Source organism: Oncorhynchus nerka, linkage group LG15, assembly GCF_034236695.1.
Source record: "Oncorhynchus nerka isolate Pitt River linkage group LG15, Oner_Uvic_2.0, whole genome shotgun sequence".
Classification (NCBI taxonomy): domain Eukaryota; kingdom Metazoa; phylum Chordata; class Actinopteri; order Salmoniformes; family Salmonidae; genus Oncorhynchus; species Oncorhynchus nerka.
In genome coordinates this window covers 15,141,945-15,146,944 of record NC_088410.1, presented here as the reverse complement: position 1 = coordinate 15,146,944, position 5,000 = coordinate 15,141,945, and positions in this window count along the sequence as shown.

The window sequence follows — 5,000 nt, the reverse complement described above, 5'->3', positions numbered from 1 at the left end:
ACTCTGTGTGTTGTTCCCCCCCTCTCTCTCTCTCCCTAACTCTGTGTGTTGTTCCCTCTCTCTCTCTCTCTCCCTAACTCTGTGTGTTGTTCCCTCTCTCTCTCCCTCTCTCCCTAACTCTGTGTGTTGTTCCCCCCCTCTCTCTCTCTCCCTAACTCTGTGTGTTGTTCCCCCTCTCTCTCTCTCTCTCTCCCTAACTCTGTGTGTTGTTCCTCCTCTCTCTCTCTCTCCCTAACTCTCTGTGTTGTTCCCTCTCTCTCTCTCCCTAACTCTGTGTGTTGTTCCCCCTCTCTCTCTCTCTCTCTCTCTCCCTAACTCTGTGTGTTGTTCCCTCTCTCTCTCTCTCTCCCTAACTCTGTGTGTTGTTCCCCCTCTCTCTCTCTCTCTCTCTCTCCCTAACTCTGTGTGTTGTTCCCCTCTCTCTCTCTCTCTCTCTCCCTAACTCTGTGTGTTGTTTCCCCCTCTCTCTCTCTCTCTCCCTAACTCTGTGTGTTGTTCCCCTCTCTCTCTCTCTCTCTCCCTAACTCTGTGTGTTGTTCCCCCTCTCTCTCTCTCCCTAACTCTGTGTGTTGTTCCCTCTCTCTCTCTCCCTAACTCTGTGTGTTGTTCCCCCTCTCTCTCTCTCTCCCTAACTCTGTGTGTTGTTCCCCTCTCTCTCTCTCTCTCTCTCCCTAACTCTGTGTGTTGTTCCCCTCTCTCTCTCTCTCTCTCCCTAACTCTGTGTGTTGTTCCCTCTCTCTCTCTCCCTAACTCTGTGTGTTGTTCCCTCTCTCTCTCTCTCTCCCTAACTCTGTGTGTTGTTCCCCTCTCTCTCTCCCCTAACTCTGTGTGTTGTTCCCCTCTCTCTCTCTCTCTCCCTAACTCTGTGTGTTGTTCCCCCTCTCTCTCTCTCTCTCTCCCTAACTCTGTGTGTTGTTCCCTCTCTCTCTAACTCCTCTCTCTCTCTCTCCCTAACTCTGTGTGTTGTTCCTCCTCTCTCTCTCTCTCTCTCCCTAACTCTGTGTGTTGTTCCCCCTCTCTCTCTTCTCTCTCTCCCCTAACTCTGTGTGTTCTCTCTCTCTCTCCCTAACTCTCTGTGTTGTTTGTTCTCTCTCTCTCTCCCTAACTCTGTGTGTTGTTCCTCTCTCTCTCTCTCCTAACTCTGTGTGTTGTTCCCCTCTCCTCTCTCTCTCTCTCTCCCTAACTCTGTGTGTTGTTTCCCTCTCTCTCTCTCTCCCTAACTCTGTGTGTTGTTCCTCTCTCTCTCCTAACTCTGTAACTCTCTCTGTTGTTCCTCTCTCTCTCTCTCTCCCTAACTCTGTGTGTTGTTCCTCTCTCTCTCTCTCCTAACTCTGTGTTGTTCCCTTCTTCCTCTCCCTCTCTCTCTCTCCCTAACTCTCTGTGTTGTTCCCTCTCTCTCTCTCTCCTAACTCTGTGTGTTGTTCCCTCTCTCTCTCTCTCTCTGTCTCTCTCCCTAACTCTGTGTGTTGTTCCTCTCTGTTGTTCCCTCTCTCTCCCTCTCTCCCTAACTCTGTGTGTTGTTCCCTCTCTCTCTCTCTCCCTAACTCTGTGTTGTTCCCTCTCTCTCTCTCTCCCCCTAACTCTGTGTGTTGTTCCCTCTCTCTCTCTCCCTAACTCTGTGTGTTGTTCCCTCTCTCTCTCTCTCTCCCTAACTCTGTGTGTTGTTCCCTCTCTCTCTCTCCCTAACTCTCTGTGTTGTTCCCTCTCTCTCTCTCCCTAACTCTGTGTGTTGTTCCCTCTCTCTCTCTCTCTCTCCCTAACTCTGTGTGTTGTTCCCTCTCTCTCTCTCCCTAACTCTGTGTGTTGTTCCCTCTCTCTCTCTCTCTCTCCCTAACTCTGTGTGTTGTTCCCCCTCTCTCTCTCTCTCCCTAACTCTGTGTGTTGTTTCCCCTCTCTCTCTCTCTCTCTCCCTAACTCTGTGTGTTGTTTCTCCTCTCTCTCTCTCTCCCTAACTCTGTGTGTTGTTCCCCCTCTCTCTCTCTCTCTCTCCTAACTCTGTGTGTTGTTTCCCCCTCCTCTCTCTCTCTCTCCCTAACTCTGTGTGTTGTTCCCTCTCTCTCTCTCTCTCCCTAACTCTGTGTGTTGTTCCCCCTCTCTCTCTCTCTCTCTCTCCCTAACTCTGTGTGTTGTTCCCTCTCTCTCTCTCTCTCTCTCTCTCCCTAATTCTGTGTGTTGTTCCCCCTCTCTCTCTCTCTCTCTCTCTCCCTAACTCTGTGTGTTGTTCTCTCTCTCTCTCCTCCCTAACTCTGTGTGTTGTTCTCCTCTCTCTCTCTCCCTAACTCTGTGTTGTTGTTCCCCTCTCTCTCTCTCTCTCCCTAACTCTGTGTGTTGTTCCTCTCTCTCTCTCTCTCTCCCTAACTCTGTGTGTTGTTCCCCTCTCTCTCTCTCTCCCCTAACTCTGTGTGTTGTTCCTCTCTCTCTCTCTCCCCCTAACTCTGTGTGTTGTTCCCCCTCTCTCTCTCTCTCTCTCTCTCCCTAACTCTGTGTGTTGTTCCCCCTCTCTCTCTCTCTCTCTCCCTAACTCTGTGTGTTGTTCCCTCTCTCTCTCTCTCTCTCTCTCTCTCTCTCTCCCTAACTCTGTGTGTTGTTCCCTCCTCTCTCTCTCTCTCCCTAACTCTGTGTGTTGTTCCCTCTCTCTCTCTCCCTAACTCTGTGTGTTGTTCCTCTCTCTCTCTCTCCCTAACTCTGTGTGTTGTTTCTCTCTCTCTCTCTCTCCCTAACTCTGTGTGTTGTTCCCCTCTCTCTCTCTCTCCCTAACTCTGTGTGTTGTTCCCTCTCTCTCTCTCTCTCCCTAACTCTCTGTGTTGTTCCCCCCTCTCTCTCTCTCTCTAACTCTCCCTAACTCTGTTGTTGTTCCCCTCTCTCTCTCTCTCTCTCTCTCTCTCCCTAACTCTGTGTGTTATTTCCTCTCTCTCTCTCTCTCCCTAACTCTGTGTGTTGTTCCTCTCTCTCTCTCTCCCTAACTCTGTGTGTTGTTCTCTCCCTAACTCTGTGTGTTGTTCTCTCTCTCTCCTAACTCTGTGTGTTGTTCCCCTCTCTCTCTCTCTCCCTAACTCTCTGTGTTGTTCCCCTCTCTCTCTCTCCCTAACTCTGTGTGTTGTTCCCCTCTCTCTCTCTCTCTCTCTCTCCCTAACTCTGTGTGTTGTTCCCTCTCTCTCTCTCTCTCCCTAACTCTGTGTGTTGTCCCTCCCCTCTCTCTCTCTCTCTCTCCCTAACTCTGTGTGTGTTGTTCTCTCCTCTCTCTCTCTCTCTCTCCCTAACTCTGTGTGTTGTTCCCTCCTTCCTCTCTCCTAACTCTCTGTGTTGTTCCCTCTCTCTCTCCCTAACTCTGTGTGTTGTTCCCCCTCTCTCTCTCTCTCTCTCTAACTCCCTAACTCTGTGTTGTGTTCCTCTCTCTCTCTCTCTCTCCCTAACTCTGTGTGTTGTTTTCCCCCTCTCTCTCTCTCTCTCTCTCTCTCCCTAACTCTGTGTGTTGTTCCCCCTCTCTCTCTCTCTCTCCCTAACTCTGTGTGTTGTTCCCCCCCTCTCTCTCTCTCTCTCCCTAACTCTGTGTGTTGTTTCCCTCTCTCTCTCTCTCTCTCCCTAACTCTGTGTGTTGTTCCCCTCTCTCTCTCTCTCTCTCCTAACTCTGTGTGTTGTTCCCTCTCTCTCTCTCCCTAACTCTGTGTTGTTCTCTCTCTCTCTCCCTAACTCTGTGTTTGTTCCCCCTCTCTCTCTCTCTCTCTCTCCCTAACTCTGTGTGTTGTTCTCTCTCTCTCTCTCTCCCTAACTCTGTGTGATCCCTCTCTCTCTCTCCCTAACTCTGTGTGTTGTTCCCCCTCTCTCTCTCTCTCTCTCCCTAACTCTGTGTGTTGTTCCCTCTCTCTCTCCCTAACTCTCTGTGTTGTTTCTCTCTCTCTCTCTCTCCCTAACTCTGTGTGTTGTTCCCCCTCTCTCTCTCTCTCTCTCTCCCTAACTCTGTGTGTTGTTCCCCCTCTCTCTCTCTCTCTCTCTCCCTAACTCTGTGTGTTGTTCCCTAACTCTCTCTCTCTCTCTCTCCCTAACTCTGTGTGTTGTTCCCTCTCTCTCCCCTAACTCTCCTCTCTCTCTCTCTCCCTAACTCTGTGTGTTGTTCCCCCCCTTCTCTCTCTCTCTCTCCCTAACTCTGTGTGTTGTTCCTCTCTCTCTCTCTCTCTCCCTAACTCTGTGTGTTGTTCCCCCTCTCTCTCTCTCTCTCCCTAACTCTGTGTGTTGTTCTCTCTCTCTCTCTCTAACTCTCCCTAACTCTGTGTGTTCCCTTCCTCTCTCCCTCTCTCTCTCTCCCTAACTCTGTGTGTTGTTCCCTCTCTCTCTCTCTCTCTCTAACTCTGTGTTGTTCCCTCTCTCTCTCTCCTAACTCTGTGTGTTGTTCCCTCTCTCTCTCTCTCTCTCTCTCTCTCCCTCTGTGTTGTTTCCCTCTCTCTCTCTCTCCCTAACTCTCTGTGTTGTTCCCTCTCTCTCTCTCTCTCCCTAACTCTCTGTGTTGTTCCTCTCTCTCTCTCTCCCTAACTCTGTGTGTTGTTCCCTCTCTCTCTCTCTCTCCCTAACTCTGTGTATTTGTTCCCTCTCTCTCTCTCTCCCTAACTCTGTGTGTTGTTCCTCTCTCTCTCTCTCCCTAACTCTGTGTTGTTCCCTCTCTCTCTCTCCCTAACTCTGTGTTGTTCCCCTCTCTCTCTCTCTCTCCTAACTCTGTGTGTTTTTCCCTCTCTCTCTCTCCCTAACTCTGTGTGTTGTTCCCCTCTCTCTCTCTCCTAACTCTGTGTGTTGTTCTCTCTCTCTCCTAACTCTGTGTGTTGTTCCCTCTCTCTCTCCCTAACTCTGTGTGTTGTTCCTCTCTCTCTCTCCTAACTCTGTGTGTTGTTCCCCTCTCTCTCTCTCTCCCTAACTCTGTGTGTTGTTCCCTCTCTCTCTCTCTCTCCCTAACTCTGTGTGTTGTTCCCTCTCTCTCTCTCTCTCCCTAACTCTGTGTGTTGTTCCCTCTC